The sequence below is a fragment of the Megachile rotundata genome, chromosome 7 (assembly GCF_050947335.1).
Source record: "Megachile rotundata isolate GNS110a chromosome 7, iyMegRotu1, whole genome shotgun sequence".
Taxonomy (NCBI): domain Eukaryota; kingdom Metazoa; phylum Arthropoda; class Insecta; order Hymenoptera; family Megachilidae; genus Megachile; species Megachile rotundata.
The window spans coordinates 1,912,706-1,935,794 of record NC_134989.1 but is presented as its reverse complement, the minus strand read 5'-3'; the positions used below and the strand labels follow the sequence as shown (position 1 = coordinate 1,935,794).

Sequence of the window (23,089 nt, the reverse complement as noted above, 5' to 3'; positions counted from 1 at the left end):
GTTGCCACTGTCCTACATAAATGATGACTTACAGCCCCTCTAATTTCACATGGACTATAACATATTTCGATTAGAGCAAAATCGGAGATAGTGACTTCCAAATGTGATCGATTTGGGGTGGAATGACCCCTTGTTAAAAACACAGTTATCCACAAAAGTATTTATGCAGTCAATATGTATATATGTATTGTATAATTTACGTATTTAGATAATGTTAAATATAAAATTACTCATTATTATTTACATTAGTATAAACTTCGATGTGTACTATGTACATCAAGACATATTTAATTGTTACAATACGCAATTACCTGTCAACTGTAATAAATTTTGGAATTTTTAATATGCTTGAATTTGGAGATTTTCAATTATAATTTCGGCCAACTCCTGGGTATAGTAAAAGATTGCTGACTACAAAATTGACATAACATTTTGACTTTTCTCTTTTATTTTAAAATATTGTAGCTGATTAGTTAATTCTGACTTAGGGGTTTGGTTATTGTATAGAGTATGGTATAAGCGATGCACGTAACACCGTTAAGTTATGATTTTATATTATAGAGAATCATATCATACTCTATCATACTCTACATATAATATAAAATCATACTCTTTTCTTCTATAATATAAAATCATTGCGTAACGGTGTAACGCGTAATGCGTAACGCTGTCACGGTTATATTGTACTCTATCATACTCTATCATACTCTCTACAGTATAAAATCATAACGCAACGGTGTCACGCGTTACGCTATCACGGTTAGGTTAGGTTAGGTTAGGTTAGGCCTAATCTGTCACGGTTACATTGTATTCTATAGTATAAAATCATAACGTAACGGTGTCACGCGTAACACTTTCATACTTACTAACCTAAAACAATGAACGCCGTTTATTGTTATCTTTATATTTATTAACAAAATTAGTAAAATAGTCTGTGCATAAGTTTCCGGCTACATCATTTTACAAAAGATATCTTACAATATGAAAAAGTTAACATCCATTTTATTATACGTTACTGTTAATATTTAGTAGCCATGCCTTTTGCGCGGAAAATAGCAGCACATCGTCGTGGCATGGAGTCGATTAATTATTCGCGCGATGGGTGAATATGAACTATCCATTGACTGTTCTCGAAGGTTGTAAATCTTCGACCCATTGTGTCTCCACAACTTGTTACAGTGATGGAGAATATACAGGGTGTCCGCGCCAAAGTGTGACAACGCGATATTTCATGAACTATTGATGTCACAAAAAAGTGTTTATATGGAAATTGCAGGGTAAAAGGGGTCTATGTTTTGGCGTAAACAAAATTTGTTTAATGTTATTAATGTAAAAGATATGATAGTGAAGTTTCGTTTTTTAAATGGAACTATATATTTTTTTTCTCGAGATATAACGCTTAGCAATTTACTGATTTTCAGCAGAAATATAATTATTTGATAATTATTAGGCCTAGACAAAAACCTGTATCTAATACTGCCACCAGTACGCACTCATAACGGGGAACAAACAGGATACTTGACTTGGGATTCATGTTTTATAGAGTCACCTATAAAACATGACCATCAAACCTGGACCATCAAGTTCTTTTTTTAAATAAATTACTATAAAAAATGTAATATAATAAGATTTCCAGAATATTATATACAGAAATCAGTCGTGCACTGAACAAAAGGTACAAAATGTACGCATAACTCGAACCATAGTAATATTTTTTGCATGAGGGAAATTAAAAATTCCAATTTATCCTTATTTTTTGTTTACACCCATAGTTTACATATGCGAAATTTGATCAAAATAGTTCAACATTTTATTTAAAAAAATGTGCAAAATAATGTTAATTTTTAACATGTTTTTTATACTGTATTATTTATATATTATATTATTATATTTGGGAAAATAGCTTTTTCAGTCCCAACTTTAAGGGTTATTTTCACAATTTCAAAGTGGATATTCGCCGATAAAAAAATACGTGTCAAATATTTTTTCGAGTAATATAACATATTATTAGAAAATAAAGTTTTAAATGAAAATTTAGACTTATTAAATAACTTCTACGTTTCGCTTTCACTTTCGTTTATTCGGTACTGTTGTATATAAACAACTGTTCGCTCCGATCGCTCGACATAGAATGAATTCTTCGCCGCTATCTGCCTCGAAAGGTGTTCTTTACCCCTCGTCGCGCTATGGCCGGTTATCCTGTTAAACATTCCTCACTACTGCCTACCGTCTTTATTCCAACACGGCCTCTCCTGACTGCGGCGCGTCCTCGCCCGCTTCTTCTTCCGGTTGTATCAAGGAGTTGTACGTGTAATTTGATGGGCCTGCAACAACACCGTCCTTGGGATCTTCATTATCACCTGGAATATCATTATCAGCATGGATTAACCAATTTCAGCTCCAACTGAGCATTCCAGTACGATTAGCAACCCCTTGAATTAGCAACCAACTTTAAAGGCAGAGCCCTCAGGTTACCTCACAAGTTGTTGGGGTTAAGTCCTCAAAACATCCAGAAACCAACTTCTCAAAATGTCCCTTAACCAAAGCAAAGGAGTAGAGCCCTCGGGATACTCAAAAGATAGAGCCCTCAGGATGTCTTTCAACCAAGCCACTGGAGTAAAATCCTTAGGATACTTCCAAGACAGAGCCCTCAGGATGTCTCAAATCGATACACAATGAGCAGAGCCCTCGGGATGCTCCAAAGGAAACAAAATCATCTTTCATCTAGCTTATACTCACACTCAAAGAAGGATGTACATACTTCTGGCGTCCATTCACCATGCCATAACGTCATATATGCAGCCGCTGCTTGTGTGACCTTTCCATACGACCCAGCTAATAGTTTCAATTCATATCGATCATGTGGCAAGGCCCTCATGACTTTATAGGGTCCTTTCATCCCTGAATCCAGTTTACCAGTCAATTGATTGCTTTTAGGCACAAAAACTACATCTCCTTTTTGGAAAGAATGGGGCCTTTTACGCCTATCATTTACACGTGCATCCTGCTTAGCACGATTTCTGTCTAGAGAACTTGAAGCACGTTGTCGGGCAAGTTCACGTAATGATTCTCGATTCGGGCTCTTTCCTTCCAAAGCCACATCTCGCACTATGGATGGTATGATGGGTGTCACAGCTTCGTTACCCGTCAACAGATTTAGAGGCGAATATTGAGTTGACTTTTGTTTCGTAAGGTTTAAGGTGAGCTGTATTTTCCATAAAACATCAGACCAAGCTTCCTGTCGAAAATTAGCTTCCACACGAATCATATTCAATACTGTTCTACAGTATCGCTCAACCTGGCCATTACTTTGATGCATTCCTTGTGTAATCAAATATAAACTGCTACCTAGCTCTTTCACCCACAAGGAAAGGCACGCAAGTGTCCCCCTCCGATTTTGATGAAACTTCGTAGGATTGTTAAGTAGGCAAAAATAAGGGACACGTATTTTTTTTTATCGGCTGAGACGCGGGTTTAAGGGGTGAAACGAGCCCTTAAAGTTTCGACCCCTTTTGACTATCTCGAAAACCATACGAGATACATTAAAACTTCTAATAGAAAAGTTGTATGGTTTCTTGCGTGTAATAACAGGATGTTAACGAATTTTGCAAAATACAATTTGTTTATAACAAAAAAATTTTTCATAACCTTATTTTACAATTTATTTAAATTTGTATAATGACAAAAAGTGTAGAGAATTTTATTACAAATCCATTGGTATATATATATACGATATTGCCTCCTACAATTCCTTAGATTTTTATCATAAAGGTTCGCGCGAGCGTCCGCATGATACTAAACCGGATCATATCGGACGATATTACACTACCAGTCAACGTCATTTTTAAGCATAAATAAAAAACAATTATATTTGCGTTATACATAACTGTTAATTTTATTAAATTTGTATTACAAAACATTTGTTAAAGTACATAGGTATTCTACGTATATGTCAATTTTATACGTAACGAATAGTTTGAATAAGTTAGGGAACATAATCGTGGCAATAATGGTATTCTTCGAAAAAATGTTTCAAACACAACGGTTTCCGACATTAAGTATATGTAATAATTGGTACGTCACGACATATGTATATGGCATAGTGGTTCATTATGTGATGCATAGCAAAATTCTACTGTATTTGGAAAATGAGGTGGTTTTGACGATATGAATCCACTTTTATATCATAAAATGAAATTTTCAAATCGTGGTGAAGAAAACTGATTATGAACAAGTCATTGTAGTTTTAGAATGCTATCTCGTGTGTGGAGATTAATGTCATATTGCAATATAACAACTATGTCCGAAAAGCGACAAACAAAATTTTTCTATACGCGAAATCCGTACACGTATAATAGTTGTAAATATTTTGTAGTTCCAGTTAGAATCATAAATAACATTATTTCTTTATTTATCGGAATAGCTTCGTCAACCCTACGACAACAATACGCGCTCCAAGAATCTAATAATAGAGCTGTTTTGTTGTTTGTATTTGGAGAATAAACTTCTGTTAACCAGGTTTTAAAATTTTCTTTTGTAAGTTTTCCAGATGTCGATACCATAATAAAAATATTCATCGCCTTGAACATGGTCTGCTGTAATCGAGGTTCAAATACTCCATGGTATAATGTAGATACATATCGTCAAGGCCTCATTTTCAAAATCCCGTATTTTGCTAAACGTCACATAATGAACCACTATACCACATATGTAGTGACGCAGCAATTATTTCATGTGCATGGTGCATCGAAAACCGTTTGAATCATTTCTTCGAGCAATACCACCATTGCCATGATTATGTTCCCTAACTTATTCAAACTGTTGATTACCTAATAAAATTAACATATAGAATACTTCTGTACTTTAACGATAAATGTTAATTATAACGCAAGTGTAATTGTTTCTCATTTATGCTTATAAATAATGTTGACTGACAGTGTAATATCGTCCGACTTCATCCGATTTAGTATAGTGTGGAGCGTCAGCGGGCGCGCGCGCGAACCTTTATGATAAAAATTTGAGGAATTGTAGGAGGCAATATTGTATATATATATACCAATGGATTTGTAATAAAATTCTCTACACTTTTTGTCATTATACAAATTTGAATAAATTGCAAAATAAGGTTATGAAAAATTTTTTTGTTATAAACAAATTGTATTTTGCAAAATTCGTTAACATCCTGTTATTATACGCAAGAAACCATACAACTTTTCTATTAGAAGTTTTAATGTATCTCGTATGGTTTTCGAGATAGCCAAAAGGGGTCGAAACTTTAAGGGCTCGTTTCACCCCTTAAACCCGCGTCTCAGCCGATAAAAAAAAATACGTGTCCCTTATTTTTGCCTGCCTAACAAACCTACGAAGTTTCATCAAAATCGGAGGGGGACACTTGCGTGCCTTTCCTTGCCAGTCAGAAAATAAAACGCTTTCGTACATTCGCCCCCTATCAGCCACAATCAGTTTTGGTGTACCAAATAAAGAGATAGCATTTTGAAAAACGCGTTTTAGTTCAGTGGCATCCTGTTTGTAAATTGGGTAGAGCAAACAATACTTTGTGAACGCATCTATAATAAGAGTGACAAATTTAAATCCATTTGAACTAGGTAATGGCCCCAAGACATCACTGCGTATTGTCTCAAAAGGTTTGTCTGGCTTGTGGTATGACTCGATCGGCTGTAAAGGCTGTCTGGGACGCTTTTTATGCGACAAGCACACAATACAATATTGTACATATTTTTGCACAAATTGTCTAAGACCGGGAAACCAAAAATGTTTCGCGATTAGATTAATTCTTTTGTCTATGCCAATATGTTGGTGTTCGTCATGAAAAATACGTAGCAGACTCAGACGAAGTCCCTTAGGTATATAACAAAGTAGACGCGGCTCTTCACCAACCTTTTTTTTTCTTTTTTCGTTTGAGGAAGACAGAAATTCTATTACGGACACCTGGGAAGATAGCCCAGGTAGTGCGGAAAGACTCACGCTTCCGGCGCCCCTAGAAGAGGGACGATTTCGGCGCATACCCACTAAAACTGTCTCCCGCCCCCGCCACAAGGGCGGTGGTTGGCGGCAACCCGCCAGGCTTCCTTACCGGTTGGGCATGGTAGACCTGGTCTAGGCCATCGCTCGCAGTTGTGGAAGACAGACTTCCCCCTCCCCCCGCCCCCACCCCTCGCGTATGTGTTCCATGTGTGGGGAATGGATGCTCTCAACCAAAGGGTTTTGGTCGTAGGGGCTGCGTCAAGATGTAGGGGAGGCTCCCGGGTAAAATGCGCTGACCTCCAGCTGACCCTGTAACGCCCCCTCGGCACCGCCTCCCGGTGGGCTCGAACATACGGTAAAAAACCGCGACCTCTCCCCACCATTTCCCACCTAAGTGTCATAATATGCTTTCCTATGCTTAATTTTAATTCATCGCACTTTCTAATTACCTGTTTTGTTCTCGCGTTTCGAAAATTTCGGCTCCCCGCCCCCACCCCCACCCCCACCCTCTTCTCCCAACAAGAAAGTTGCCTTCTTAGTATCTCCTATCACCTCTGTATATCCTACGCTATTTCCGACATCTGATTTTCCGCTCATGTTTTTAAATTTCCACGCATCGCTTTCCATCGCGTTTTCGCGATGTTTCTCCTTCCCTTGCGCCCTTCAACCCTTTGCGTTATCGCCGCTTACCAATTTTCCCCGCATTGTTTATGTTTTCTGTTCTTCGCGGTACGTTTGCAGTACAACCGTTTCCACTGTCCTACATAGATAATTGTGAATCTAACTAAATCTGATTCTCGCTAGTTAATACTTTATATTACTTCGTACCTAAGTCTGATTTCGGATAAAGCTAACTTCGCTTTTATATAATTACTGAATTTGATATTCTATATTATTTAATTCTTGTTCGAACGCTATCGCAATGACAAAGTTTATATTGATTAATACGTTTGTAGTTTATATAATGAATATTCTTTACGGAATTATTAATATTAGCGTGTGATAGTCTACCGCAGCGAGGAACACGACCTAAGTGTGATTCTCTAAGTGTACCTAAATACGCTTTCGCAAAGTTAGACAGATTAACGATTTTATCTATTATCTAACGCGGTGTAGTCGACTACTGAGATTACGCTAATGACAGAACAATATTCTTTTACTAATTCAAGTTCAAAATTTGTTTGAATCTAAATGATTTATTTCCTCGGAACAGTTGCTCTTTTAATCTGACTCGACAACTAATTGTCCATGACCCTTTTTGTCAAAACGAACACTGACAGCCAAAACCAGATCGCTTAATTGGGGAGCCTGCGTTAGCTAGCTACTAGAACGACCCAACGATACAGGAAAAGGGTGAACAGTATAAGTTCAACAGGGTAGCAAATCAACTGATTCTAATTATAAAATCGTGATTGCTGAACTGCCACCCAAACGACACGGGCTTCAGAGACCAAGCCGCTCAAATGGGGAGCCTGCGTTAGCTAGTTACTAGAACGTCCCACGACCAAGTATCCAAATAGCGTATACCCGCATTGCCAGTCAAGTATTAAAAATCGTTGCGGCTCTTCACAGCGAAAACTGTTCCGGTTATACTTATCTGTAGACTTCTAGCTGGCTCGACTTCGAAAACTGTTCTGCGATTTTGGCGAGCTTCGCTCGGCCTTTTATACTCGTCAGCCTGGCAAATTCTCGGAAAACCCCCATAACGTCGAAATATATAATTGTCGTATAAATTCGTAATTAGACATTAATTGTACAAACGAACGATTTAATTACATTATTAATATCGCATTCTACATAATGGTTTATATTCCTGATATAAAAATAGTAATTTAATAGTGTTTTAATGAAATTGCATTTTCTATCTCCTATACACTACGAACGATTTCTATACGGATCGGAGCTAAATGTATAAGCATACGATGCTTCTAGAACATTCCATTGAACAATATTATAATTTACAATATATACTGCAATAAACTAACATCTGACTCTATTTCTGGATAACATAATATTAGTACGCTTGATATATATTGACTGATTTGTTTAACTAATGGTTTTTGATAATTAATAATATCGAAATTGTAAAATGTATTTCTATCCTTCTCTAAGCAACGCTAGAATTCCAGGAAATTCGGGGCGAGCTTCGTGGCACGTAAACACATAGCATTGCGGAATTTTCCTTATAGAATTATACATTTATTACCGACAGTTTACTGAATTCTTATGATACTCGATTTGTCTAATGTCGCGGTCGGTAAGGGAGAAATACAGTCGATAATTGAAGAAATGACACTGCAATAAAAGTTTGAAAATTCTTCAGGGATGTTACACTTGTTAGTACTCTGCCGTACCCTCGTGTCTTTTTAGTGGTCGTTGAATGTTACTTATGTCGATAGTTGCGATGATTTGCAAAAGTGGGTGCACTTCACCAGAAGTTGTCTAAGACTGAACGAATTGCTCCAAAATTGCCAGACAAGAAAGGAATGGTGGAAGGTTAAGTCATGAAGGCGTTACCATAAAAGACTAATCAGGACAGTTTGTAATTTGGCAAAAATAGTGATTGGCGAGACGGCTCAGTGAATGAGATCGTGAGACCTTTAGGCCTCACTCTAAGGTTGTAAATATTGTTTGTTAATAAGGTGACCCAAACACTTGTGTGTGATTTGGGTCCTTCAAAGGAACTCGGTAATGGGGCACACTGCGAGACTGCTGAATGATCGAGCTCGAGTGCATTGGCCCGCCCGGTAGACAAGGACTGCGTAAACACTGTACAGTCAGGGTATCACGTCCTCAATAAAGAACACTTTTTTTTAAAAAGAAATGATTTGCCGTTGATAGTTCGTCAACGACAAATACTACTTTTATTTATTCACAATTATATAAATAATTTTAGGTAAACACTCCTAAACACAAATGCTTAACTACCACTGGTCAGTAAACAATCGGTGATCAGTTCGTTTCGCGTATATTATTAGTGTCGCGCCGCTGCGCGTTTGCTCTATATATATTCCTAATATGCTGATTCCCCGCGTTTGAGGAATCCGCATTATCAGCGTCTGTGACAAAGGGTATACAATTTAGCATCAAGGAAATAAACTTCTTTAAGGAAAGAGGGACTGGCACTAAAATGATGTGCTTTTTGCCCTGTTAGAAAACTATTGACATTAGTTAAGAATATCAAGTTGTGGAGACGTTCATGTGGTCTTAATTATCCATTTAAAATTTCAAGAATGAAACGTTTTGGGTTTGACAGGAAATCCATAAATATTAAGCCAATGTTATTCTGAGTTAGAACATCGGAACATTTAATTTCGAAGTAAAATCTGAAGGAATGTTATTCCATTCCTTCTTTAAGGCTTCAAATAGTTTTGTTTTGTTTCAACGTTTAGCTCTCCTCACAAATGTTCAATTGGATTAATATCCGGGAATTGAGCAGGCTAAATCATAACTTTTATATTTTTGGAAGATAACCTCTGTGTCACCACTTTTGATGTGCGTTTTGGGTCGTTACCGTGTTGAAAACGCCAATTTTCCATCATGTTTCTTCCTGCGTATTGTAGCACATTGTTGTTTAACCTGTTAACCGGGGAATAAACTTTTGCTCAACTCGTTTCACAATGGGGACTTTTTTCTTCATAATTATAAGTAATATCATCACACCTCAATTAATAAAAGGAAATGGTCTTTAACTTATAAAAGTCTTTATAGTGCCTTGTTGTCTCTTAACCGTTTAAGTGCGGGAGAATTTTCTTATGCATATGCTAAAAGTCCGGGATGAAATGCGTAGTATTTCTTTTTTTGGGAAACAATGAAAATGGTTATAATTAACACTAATTGTTATGTAACATTCGTCTCTGTCGCCATTGTAGTGAAGAGCGAAATTGAAAAAATCTTATTGAAATATTCAATTGGTTTCGCATCAGGAGGAGGGGCATGCTTTGGTCCAGGTACTTCAGAAAAAGTATTCGATTTGTTCGAAAAAATTGTATCCACGGGTAAAAACTCATCAATAATATCGTAATCTCTTAGAACGAATGATGATGTCACTTCCACTATCGCTTTCAAGGTCATTACTATACTCTTCATTATCACTTCTCATAACATAGTCATTTTCAAATGAATCAGAACTTGACATGGGTTATTTCGTAATTATCAGTATAACACTTGGTAAAAAAATGAAAACAATTTCCAATTCCTATAAAACAACTGCTACTGATATCACTACATCTGCTCTCAATAATTGCGTGAAGTATACTAACCAACAGCAGCGTCTTCGCATTCTCGATACAAAACAAGAGAAGCGCTATTGCGCTGCGCCGTATTTTTGGCATACAAGTGAAGCGCGATAGTGCTTCCCCGGACTCAAACGGTTAAGGTCCAAAAGATGCAATATCCTCCCCACTCTGTGACCAGATCCTACTAGAATACCCTAATCTCTGCGCACGTGCCACGCATTTTTTTGATCCTCAAAAAAGAAGGCATCGACCTCTAACCATAACATTCGCGACTCGTAGAATTCGTTGCGGTTCCTAGATATCGGTTACCACCGATCCTTAGCTCCATGACGGACATGAGTTTATATTATTGTCATCCCAAGACCCCTGAGAACCGGGTCAAAATCCGGGATACAATGACTCGACGCATGTGCCACCTTTGCACACGGCTTGACATACTACAGTATTCACTCCGTAAATGTTAAAAAGATCTCTACCGTAAATGTTAAAATTCTATCCCCACTACTGGGGGGATCCCCCTCGAAATCAGTCAAGAATGAAACACGATCGGTCGCCGAAACGACGAGGACCGAATATCGGTGAGACACATACTAATGCAAGCAAAGGAAGAAATTGTAACTTTCTTATTTCTTACTATTTTTTTATGAAACTTTTACTGTTGTATTTGTCTAGATTTCCTGATTAAAATGACACCAAACATGATATAATTACGTTAACAATTGCGTGTGTAACGAGTGATTAAAGTTTTTAACATAAAAGAGGACGGCGAATGGAAAAGAAAGAAAAGCAGAAGGTTGACGCGTTCGGCAAACATGAAAGACTCGTGCGTTTTCTGTCTTTTAAATTCAAAAATTAAAATTCTATATTTTTCTTTAATGAAAGTAATAGGACCACCAGTGTCTATCAAAGTTTCTAACTGCAGACAACATTTTACATCTGGTACGCTCAAATAAAAAATAACAATTTCTTTAAATTCGTCTGCCTGACTAGTCGTTTTCGAAATCAAATTTATCTGTGGCCTTTCGTTTTTTGGACAATCTGTAATAGTATGATTTAACTCACCGCATTTGAAGCATGAACCTCTTTCTATTTTCGCTTGTTTACAATCATTGGCGAAGTGTCCGCTGTTACCGCAATTTTAACTTCTAACAAATTTAGACGGTCCGGTAGCACTTTCCTTGAAATTGGCCTTGATATTCCTTGATTCCATTTTTCCAGCTTGTCCTTCCCTCGCTAGTCGATCTCTTCGGTCGAATAATGAAATTTTTTCAAACGCTGCCAGCAACTCAGTTTTGGACGTGAATCGATAATCTCTTTGTTTGCAACCGGCACACTATTTCGCATGATTAACTTTGAATGATAACAGTCACAGAATGCTTCACCGCGTTTCCATATGCCCTCTTCAAACTGCTTTCGTAGTGTTAATTTACTGACACGCCGATCAAACATATTCTTTATCTCTAGTAATAGATCATTAAGGGGCATTTCTATATGACCTACGCGCGAATGCAATCACACAAGCGCTTTATCCTTTAATTTGCTTGCAATCAGGATCTTAGCAGCACTATCGTCGAGTTGATACGTACCGCACAATAATTTTACTTGCCGCTCTCAATGCACAAAAGACGAACTATTTCCATCAAAGTCACACAACAGATCGCTCACTGCCTTCACAATTGTCCCCTGCGGTGCTTGCTGCGAAACCACACTAGATTGTGGTGAGCCTCTTAATAATTCTTTTTCTCTGTGAATTAATTTTAGCTTCCTTTGCATAATGTCTTTTTCTTTTCGCAACAATTCCATTTTACGCAACATAATCGCAAAATTTATACATATTGCTGGCACCTGAGGTACCTGCACTTTCCCTGTTCGCTTGAACTCCAGCCGTCACTCCCTCCTCCGCATTGGACACAGCGGCACATTCTTCGTCCTCTTCTGGAACTATATCGTCTATCCACGCTCCCGACGGATCGGCTGCTATTAGCCTTTCAATTATATCCGGTTTATTTCCTATACTTGGCAATCCCAACGTAACCAATTTTTGTTTTAACTGCGAAACTCGAAAACTCCTTGGATCTTTCATTGTTCACTTATACAAAGCAAGACTAATCTTAGCATCTTCACACAAAAATAACTGAAGTCTTTGTTGCACGGCACAATCACAAAACATAAAACTTTGCACAAACTAAAAACTCACAACGAATCTTAATTAGCCTCGAATCCTACTTTTGAAATTTTGCGAGCGATTACGGGCGTTTTCTATGACGGTACGCGACATAATGCCCCGAGGCTTTTTTTTTTTTCTCAAGATGGCGACGAGATGTTGAGGTAGGGCAACCACAAACCCGAGGTGACAGTTCTCCCCATGCACAATAGATGGCGGCCTCCTCTAGAGTCGTTCCTGCCAGCCTTAGCCGACTTACCGACAGACATGAAAAAAAAAAATGTCGTTAGCGACCTGAGATTAAAAGTGACCTGAGATAGGGTGTGGAAAATGTGCAAAAAACCACAAAAAACGGAAAAATAGAATAAGCAGAAAAGGGATGAACAATCACGGCCAGGGGGAGGGGCCGGTTTGAACGAGCGAGACAAACAGCCCGTGAGAACGGATACGAAATTTACAGGAAAGACATTCGAGAGGAAAATAGACAGAAGAAACTCAAGAGAAGCAAAGCAAGAGTAAAAACTGGGATGATAATTAGGTTAAGCATGGTTGGCTAGTTGGTTGAACCTATTAGTAAGAGGAAATCTATGTTTAATTCTATATGGAATGTTATGAATATTGAAGTTTTTAAGGTCGCGAATAAGGAGATTTTCAGGAACATCAATGTTAAATCCTTCAGACAGGCGCAAGACATATTCGTCTAAACGAGGTGTGTGAGCCATAACACATAGGTCAGTTGTTCTAATTACGAATGGGAATTTGGGAATATTCAAGATAAATTTAATAATTTTGTTTTGCACACGCTGAAAAGAAGCTTGCGCGAGTCCGAAACACAATCCCACCAGACCACGGACCCGTACGTGAGCACGGGTCGGATGCACATGCGGTACAAGGCCAACCTGATGTTAGAGTTCAAGTTTGAAGATCTCGCTATGTGTGGCTTAAGTACTCCGAAAGCCTTCCAAGTTTTGGCTATACGGTCGTCAATGGCCGGAATCCAGTTGAGTTTATTATCAAGTATGATTCCAAGGTATTTCACCGAGTTGGACTACTCAATCGAGATGCCGTTCACCTTAAGGGTGGTGCAAACGGGCTCACGCTTCCTGGAAAAAACAATCGCTTCAGTTTTATCAGCGTTGAGAGAAAGTTTCCATTTCGCGAAGAAATCAGTAATGAAGTCGAGGTAAGATTGAACGCGAAGACAAGCCACATGCACCTTGGAGGAAGAAGTGAGTAACGCGGTCTTCAGCATATAGAGCAAGCATGCAGTTAAAAAGAGAAGGAATGTCATTGATGAATATATTGAAAAGAACAAGGCCGAGAACAGACCCTTGAGGCACGCCCGCAAGGACCCGACGAGGGGAGGAACAGGACCCATCAGCCTTGACAAAAAAGGATCTATTGGAAAGATAGTTAAAAATGAGCATTATTAGATTCCGGTTAAATTTAAGGGAGTGAAGTTTAAAAATCAGAGCATGGTGCCAAACAGAATCAAAAGTCTTTGCCAGGTCGAGCAGGACCATGACAGAGGACTTATTAGTATTAAACCCGTGAATTATACGTTGGGAGATTCTAGTAATCTGGTGTAGGGTTGAATGTGACTTCCTGAAACCGAACTGTTGGTCAATGAGAATTTTTTGATCTTTTAAATGACTATTGATTGATCGGGAGATGATTATCTCAAGCGTCTTCCCGAGAATAGAGAGCAGGCTGATGGGCCTGTAGCTCGAAGCCTGGTCGGCAGGCTTGCCGGGCTTGTGGATGGGGACAACCTTCGCCTGTTTCCAGTCGACAGAGAAATAGGAGTTAATCAGACAGAACTGGAAAATGTAGAAGATCTGTACGATGAGCTTTTTGGAGGCATTTTTAAGCATAGGAGCAGAAACTCCATCCTTCTCAGGAGCTTTGGAATTTTTAAAACCCGAGATAATATCAGCAACAGCCCTCGGAGTTAGATCAACCTATGACGTTGGGGAGGGGGTTTGATTTCTGGAGAACTCCGTGATGAAGTCGTTGACCGTTGACTGGAGGGGAGAGCTGGCAGCGCTGGCCTCGATGTAGACTGACTCAAACTGGTCCGCGAGAATTTCAGCTTTTTCAGGCGCACTAGAAATAGGCTGGCCACCCTTACTCAAGACGGGAAGCGGAGTACTTGTAGATTTACCGGCAAGAATTTTGTAGACTGGCCAAAAAGTAGGGTTCGGTTTTTTGAAGGAACTGAGTTTATTAATCCAGTCCTTATGTGTAAGATATGAAATTTGTCTTTTGATGGAAGCAATAAGGTCGCGAGCAAACGGGTGTAAAAAGGAGGATCCAAAACGCTGGGCGTGCTTTCTAAGATGTGTCCTTTTCCTGATGAGCGAGAGGAGATAAGGATCATTTTGAAGAAACGCGTGTCGAGTGCGAGCTGTGTCGATTTTCAGGGTGACAGTCCTTCTAGCGGAATGCATCAGAGTGACCATGCTCCGGTTAACATCATCGATATCCCGCGGACCAGCGAAGGCAGAACGCATGTTAAAGTTACCCGTCAGAGATCGATACTTCTCCCAATCAATCTCAACATCAATCCCACGGGAGGGGCTCTCCGTAGATGCAGCAAGGACCACTGGAGAGTGGTCAGAGGGACCCAGGTCACGGGTGTCACATATGAAAGAAAGGTCCGAGTCTATCAGAAAGATGTCTAAGGTAGAGGGGCTCACACCAGGGGCCAACCTGGCGAAATGATTTGGGAAAATCACGTCATAGTTGTTGTTGGAGAAGTGATGATATAATGTCTTCCCGCTGTGGTTGGCCCTGGAATTGTTCCAATGGCGGTGCTTGGCATTAAAGTCACCACCGATGACGAATGGAGAACCAATACTGATCAGCTTATCCAAATGGGAGGGAGAGAGAGTGGTGGAGGGAGGGACGTAAGCCACCCCCACATAGAATTTTGGATGCCTCAATTTAACAGCGCAGAACTCAATCCCGTCAACTCTATTTATGTTGATCACGGAGTGAGCGAGATTTTTATTAAGAAGAATAGCAACCCCACCTCCAGTACCAGAGACTCTATCCTGTGTAATCATGGAGAAGCCTGGGATGCTGACGACGTCAGTGGGAGACAGAAAAGTTTCTGTAATCAGCACAATATCCGGTTGCTCCTTCGAGATAGAAGGAGAAGCTCATTTCTGTTCCTTTTGAAGGACCTGATATTCCAAAGAAGAATGTTGGGGAAGGAAGCCATATATTTATTTTATGCTACCAAGAACCGAGATAAAGACTTGAAACTTTTGTGCATCAGAATTACAGCCGCGAAGGCGAGCATTGAGGGTTTTGACGGTCGACAACATTAGGTCAACATCCACCAGCGAGTGGAGGGCTTGGAATTCGCTCATCAATTCATTGAGCTTAGCCCCCTCATCGGAAGGAGCCGACTGAATACGGGGCAGTGGCCCATACCTAGCAGCATCAGCGTATGACAAAGCACGGGGCGCGTGCTCTTCAGATGATAGAGGACCCATGGGGCGGGATGGCCTGGCGGGACGGCCAGGAGGGGAGGCCAAGCTACTCAGATTTTGCCGGTTTCTGAGGCCCGGAAAGTCAATCGCCGATGGAGGGGCAAGAGGCTTTGGTCTCTTGGAGTCTCGACGACTAAGATAATCTAGTAATGAGGGGCAGCCGGAATAATTGGCTGTGTGCTGCCGGTCGCGGTTCGCACACCTCGCAGGGGTATCGGGCGTCTTGGAGCAATCCGCAGTGTGGTGTTTGGCACCGCATTTAACACACCTCGGGGGCATGTTGCACTTTGACGCCGAGTGCCCGAAGGCCTGGCAGCGGAAACACTGAGTGTGGTTCTTGTTGGAATAGTATCTGTCCCAATCGACCCTGGTTGAAAACAAGAAGCCAATTTTATTGACTTGAGAGAGACTAGTACCAGCAGGGAAGTTGACACGGAAGATTGGCTTGGAAGTCGATTTGCCAATCTGTGATATGGAGGCTGGCAAGAAGCCGTGGTTCTTGATTTCAGACAAGACAGCGTCCGTAGGGGTGGCAGGGACGCCACGAAGGACAACGCTAAGGATCTTCTCGCTATTCCTTGTAAAAGTAAAGAAATTCTTATTGTTTTCTTTAAGGAAGTTGATCATTTTTTTATGCGAGTCAAGATTATCGAATTGGATGCGAATCCCTTCTTTGAGCAATTTAAGTTTAAAGGTTTTACCGCATAAGTCCGTGAGTTGCTTCTCGAAAACCGAGGCTGAGCAAGAAAAGTGGGAGGCATAGATAGGTGGGACTTTCTCCGAGGTACGGCGCGAGTGGCTGTTGGGTTCCGCCGCTGGTATGTCAGTGTCGGTATTAGCGCGACCGTCGGTAATAGTACCGACTGGGGACGGATTCTGCAAGGGAGCGCTGGAGTTCGCTACCAAACAATCGAATGCGTCAGCAAGAACGCTGAAACGGTTACTTGTCGGGACGCATGGGATGGCGTCCATTTTGATCGATGAATTGACGGGGGCCACGCGGTTAGGGTTTTCGAATTTAAAAGAAACGCTGCTAGCAGCGGCCAATATGGGCAATTTCTCGCGATTCGCGAGAAGAATTCTACTTAACTCCTCCTTGGAGGGGGTACCACTCGCTTGAAGGCTAGCCGGCATGTCGATTAATTTAATCGACTTAGAACGAGGCTGCGAATCAGTAGAGCTATCGGACGAGAATGAGCTCTGCATGAGTAAATTATTACATGGGGTTGGGGATACCGATTCCCCAACCGTTAGGTGAATAAACCTAAAAGCACCTGCGGGAGAGTGATTGATGAAAAGCGAATGATTCACCGAACTGCTAGTAGTGGCAGACTCCACCAGCCCACCTTTATCGGGAAAAATTTCCTCCAGATTTAACGACTTATCCTCAGTTGTCAGCTCTCGCAGGGAAGCAGCCACGGAAATAACGGGCTCCACGCTCGGGGCAGCCACGTGGGCGTCTAGGTTAGGTGACTTCGACTTCACGGCGAAGGGCCGCTTTCGCCGACCACTAAATACTGGGATCCCAGAATCAACGATCGAACTCGTGCTAGAAATCACTTTAGCAAAGGACAAGACACTGATAAACGGTCGCAAAAAACTTTGAAACTCGCACGGTGCGCATTGGCGATGCACACTCGCCGGTTGCCACGCAAGGAATGACGCGACATAATGCCCCGAGGCGCGCGCCTCTGCGCCTTTTATTGTTTTGCGTATGGAACATTCTGGATTTCCTAGCTTTCTATTGTTTTTTTCCGGGAGGGCTCCAGAACAGTCCCGCTTTCCGCTCGCGCCACGCTTCCAGAATCATCTCGATCATTTTCGATCGTTCGTCCATGCGCTCGTCGGGCTAATGACCATAGTAGTCGACGCCCATAACAATAATCAATCAATCAATCCATGCGCTCATTAACGGCGCAACACGCGACGGACGCACACACGCACACATTCAAATTAACGCTTACAAATGGCAATTTTGTCACCTTTCCTAATTTTTGCTAAATATGAACAGAGGGGTGCTTGAATGTGTATTTCATCTTTAATAAAACGATGATTGAAATTAATAATTTCAAGAAAACTACGTAGTTCTACAACTGTTATAGACTTCCGATAATTCTGAATAGCCTTAACTCGATTAGGTAAAGGTGTAATTCCAAAAGCGTTCACTTTATAACCTAGATAAGTCACTTCTGTTTTTCTGAAAACAGTTTTTGTAATGTTTATAGTTATTCCAAAATCTTTAAGACGTTGAAGTAAAATTCGATGATGCTTTTCATGTGCTTTCAAACTCTGAGATGCAACAAGAATATCATACAGATAACAATAAACAAAATCAAGTTCTCGAAGAACAAAATTCATGAATCCTTGAAAAGTTTGCGCTGCATTTCAAAGACCAAATGGCACAAAAACGAATTTGTAGAGTCTGAATGGCGTTGTCACAGCAGTTTTTTGAATATCTTCTTCTGTCACCGGGATTTAATAATAAGCTTTAACAAGATTAATGGTTGTAAACATCTTTTTACTATGAAGACGGGAAGAAAAATCTTGAATGTGTGGAATAGGATAATTATCTCAAATTGTGATTGAATTAAGCCGACGATAATCTCCACAAGGTCTCCAATCACCTGTTTTCTTTGGAACCATATGCAAAGGACTTGCCCATTAACTACAAGAAGGACGACAAATTCCTTGTTCTATCATGGCATCAAATTCAGTCTTAGATAATTTAAGTTTATCTGGAGGAAGACGATGCAGACGTTCAACAATTGGAAGACCTCGCGTAACAATGTGATGTTGAACTTGGCGAGTTGAAGTAACATTAATACATCTGGGTCTTGTCACTTCAAGAGATTGTAAAAAGATTTGGCTGAACGGATTATCTTTTTTAACAGAGGATAAATTTGCCGCAGTTTCTGTAAGAATATTTGATGAAGTGAGTTGTGGTATGCCATCACGTAAACAACGATGCTTAAGATCAATTAAAAGTCCAAAGTGTTTTAGAAAATTTGCTCCAAAAATTGGTCGCTGGAGATCAGCGACACAAAACTGCCACTTGAAAACACGTCTAACAAGGAGAGTGCAAGATCTTGGGGTCACAGATTTAGTTCAAATTTTGTAGGATGGTAGATTTAGTTTCCCTGTTAATGAAGATATATGGTTATAGGGGCCGCTACTCAATAATTTTTTAGATATTTGCAATTGAAGATGCAATTCATTCGTTAAATTCAGTTCTGTAGCAAATGATTATACGTAATGGGTGTAGCGTAGCAGCAACGGATCGGTGTTCCTCGTCGTTAGGAACCGGGTTCGAGGGTGAATAACTTTTTTTTTATTTTATGTCTATTTTTATATATAAAGATACATAATGGAGTTTGTAGCCATAATTAATCGGTGTAAGGATAGTTTGATACAGGAAATAGCAGTATATAAAGGTTCTCTGGAAAGTAGGAATTTATTCCAAGGTTAAGGAGATTGTACAAGAAAACGGGGTTACAAATTTTCTTTATTTCCTATCACAACTCAAACATTATGACTACTTCAAACGTTTCTCAATCTCTCTAATCAACCAGGCGTCCAGGAGTAACTCTGTTCTCTCCCGTTCGAATGGCGTCCAGGTATTTTTTCCGAACTCTCCATAACGAACGGGCGACCAGGAGTATCCTTCCGTACTGTCCCGTATTCTACTTGGGGCGTCCAAGAGATGCTCTGTCCCCTCTCGATCGACAGGCGTCCAGGAATGTTCGCCGAACTCTTCATGTCAGCCAAGTGTTCAGGAACAAATTCCCGTACTCTCTCTCCCCGTATTCTCCAGGCAGGCGTCCAGGAGGGTATCGCCGTACTCTCCTGCTGGAGTTTCCTTTCTTTCTACTCTCCGGGCAGACGCTCAGATATTATCGCCGAACTCTCCTGCCGGAGTTTCCTACTAACTACTCTCCAAGCAGGCGTCCAGGTACTGGTCGCCGAACTCTCTTGCCGGAGTCCCTAGTCTAGTCCGAGAGCGGCCGATGGTCCTTACCTCGTCCTCTCTCCCAAACTGGCAAATAGGTCGGCTCTTGTCGCGTGCTCCTATTTTATATCCGCCGGCTGCTATCCCGCGGCCGCGTTATCAAGAATCTCGTCGCTAAGTTGGCGGCTCGTGACTCACGGCCAACAAACTCTCACATCGCGATACAATTCGATTCTTCTAGAACGCTCGCATTTTTGGAATATTCGCGACGCTATATAATATTCCGACCTATTCTACACTATTTCTAAGGGATTTCTAATGGATTTCTACGTATGATTCTCAATGAATGTTATTACTTTATTCGTTCGCGCTTTACATATTTTCCTATACACTACAAGTTTAAATAAATTGGAAATGAAATGTCTTTAATGACTAGAAATCTTATAAAAGTTTTATTTGTCATTATCATTCGTATAAGTACTGATAAGGTTTGGTCAAGCCCTTGCATTGTGTGTGTGCGTGCGTGCGTGCGTGCGTGTGTGTGTGTGAGTTAACGTGTATATTCTAAGTACTAAGTGTTCTAAGTATTAATTCTGTTCTATGCTATTTCTGTTTCTAACTACACTGTTTTCTGATCTGTACTGAGCTATCTGTTCTGTTGGTATCTAACGTTTTTGGTAATTTCTGCTTTCGTCAACACCTCTGTTCTCCCTTCCATTGCGCCCTTAGCGTGGTACTTTTCTGGAAGGGGAACAGAAGTTTCTACGGGGGAGGACGGCGTTCCGGGGAGAATTTGGGAAAAACCCAAATTCCGTGACGTCGGTCCCGGTCTGCGAGAACCGTTACTTTAAGGGCCAGATCGCCCTCTGACCTTCTAAGTTGCGAGATTTATGACCTGTGTCACTGAAGCAAAAAACTCTAAAGACTAGTGCAGCAATAAATAAATCTGCTAAAAACTACAAATTGTCACGTACCATCGTAGTGCTGGCACGCAGATGGTGCGGATACTAAATTATAGGGTTCAAAAGTGACCGCTTTCCCTCGTCATGTCGTAAACCTCATCTATGCGAAACTCTAACAAGTACAGAATAATATTTATTACAAAACAATAAAAGCATTTCGCAAGAAGAGTAGGAAAAAAGCTCTTTAACTGCCAGCTAATCGTGCCTGGAAACAATAAATTGTGAAACGAACCAATAAATAAAACATTTATCAGATTAACAGAATTAGTATAAAAATATTACTAGCTTCTTACCTCTCATTATCCGTACAATGGTAAAACTTGTCATAAAAGCAAATGAAAAATAATTTCGAAAAACATCTCGTGCATCTTTCCTGGTTGATATTTCTCGCTCAGGTTCCATTACTAATAGGTGATAGCAGTTCTGAATTTTTTTTAGGAAGTTTTTCACTTGATGATAAAAGTACATGTCACAGGGCTGGACCAGCGGCGTGCACTTGGGTGGAACGACTTTGACGGTGCAGGTATAGTCGCCTTCATCGGTGGTAAACAAATCGTCATACATCTGCATACAGGATGTTCGGCCATACAGGATTCTGACGCTCTGATTGGTCAATGTTTTTCATTACTAATTCAAAAACTAAGCTTTAACCAGCATTTTGATAAAGGAAAAAGTCGTTCAGAATCACCCCCTAAAATTATGCCCACCAGTAGCCGAACACCCTATATTTGTCTGCCCTCCCCAAGAATCAATAATTAAAAGAAATTTTTTATCTCCCACGTAGGGCTGGATCACTGATTTTAAAAATGACTTATATAATTCATTAGTTAGTTTGCCCGATTTTGATGACGTTACAATTACATTTTTATATCCTTTTTCCAATTTCTCCTTGGTCCTGATTACCGTTTTAAATTCTGCTGTATGCGTGGTAGACTTTAAGATAACTAAGACCACTTTAAGACTTATTAGATAATTGAAATATTGCCTCCCCTCTTTTGAATCTTTTTTCAATTTTTGGCATTCCTTTTCTCCTTTTTATCACGGTCCCGCACGCCTTTGTGCAATTATTATGTAAAAACCTAAGTAAAGTGAGACTTGAATACCAATTATCTACATAAAGGGTATGGCTTTTTCCTAGATGAGGCTTCATAAGGACTTCCACTAATGCTTCAGATTTTGAGCATTCACCATGGATGATTAGGTATAAACAATTAAATCTTGTACAAAACCTGTCTCACAGTCGCTCAGAATAAATGATTTTATACCAAATCTGCTTCTTCTTAATGGGATGTATTCCTTAAAAGAAAGCCGTCCTTTAACAGTAAACTTTCGTCAATGCTGTTAGATTTCGATTTTTTTATTAGATTTACAACAAACACTTAGGATCTAGAATCACGCTGCCATTCAACTTTTGTCTAAACTCTAGTATATCGATGATAATGTTAAAAGACGTTCTGGGGAGCTTCGGAGGTTCTTTTAAGGATTTGGGATTCGATCTTGGAGGTGGTGGGAATGACGAAAAGGACCAATAGGGATTGTTAGATATCGAGGAGACAGTGAGTAAGGGTTTAAGGGTCGCGTGACTAATTGTGTACGGAAAGATGACGGGATTTAGTTGGGAACATAAAAATATTGATTATTCTAGAATGATAAAGATACTGACTAATCTAAAGAAATAAAAATATTGATTATCCTAAAGCGATATCCAACAATGCATAGCCGTTGGTAAGGCTGAAATGATTCACTAAATGTTTTTCGTAATATTTCAATGACGTTCCGTGTTTTGTACAAACGGTCATTGCTAGAACCGACATCATCGGTGAAATGTAGCATTTGTAGTAATTTAAAATAATAGTCTTTAGTCATTATTTCTCTAAAAATATTGCTACGCAGAAACTTGTCTTTACCCTAATAACACTGTACAACAAATTTTAATTTTTTTTTACGTTTTGATTTTCGTTCAGTGATTCTTATAGCCTTTTTTGTGCTGATTACGAATCTGTAACTTATTATTTTGATTGATTATACAGCAAAGAAAGGTTTCTTGTACTTATTCCAGGATTTTGCAACACGTTCTCTAGTATTTGCTGTTCAACATTCACACTAACGCGTCGTCGACGACCACCATGTCGTCGGAGTTGTTCAAAAGAACCATACTCGCCGAGGGTTCGTTCTGCTCTTTGATTAACTCGTCTGTCAGGATGTCGACGATTGTGATACCGGTGTCTGTAATAATTAGCTGCGGCTGATGCGTTTCCATCACACGCACCTAACGAAAGTATCATGTCCGTATA

General features: G+C 40.0%; 1 protein-coding gene and 1 long non-coding RNA gene across 3 annotated transcripts in view; one reads left to right on the top strand and one right to left on the bottom strand.

Annotated features, from left to right (window-relative positions):
* The window catches only part of LOC143264822 (MICOS complex subunit MIC13 homolog QIL1), a 153,966-nt gene that overhangs the window by 5,709 nt on the left and 125,168 nt on the right, over positions 1–23,089 (top strand). The window lies entirely within an intron of this gene.
* LOC143264824 (uncharacterized) lies at positions 11,299–13,370 on the bottom strand. The gene is made up of 2 exons (XR_013038781.1): positions 13,287–13,370; positions 11,299–12,641 (listed from the first exon to the last, which is right to left on the bottom strand). It is a non-coding gene; the product is annotated as an uncharacterized LOC143264824 (long non-coding RNA).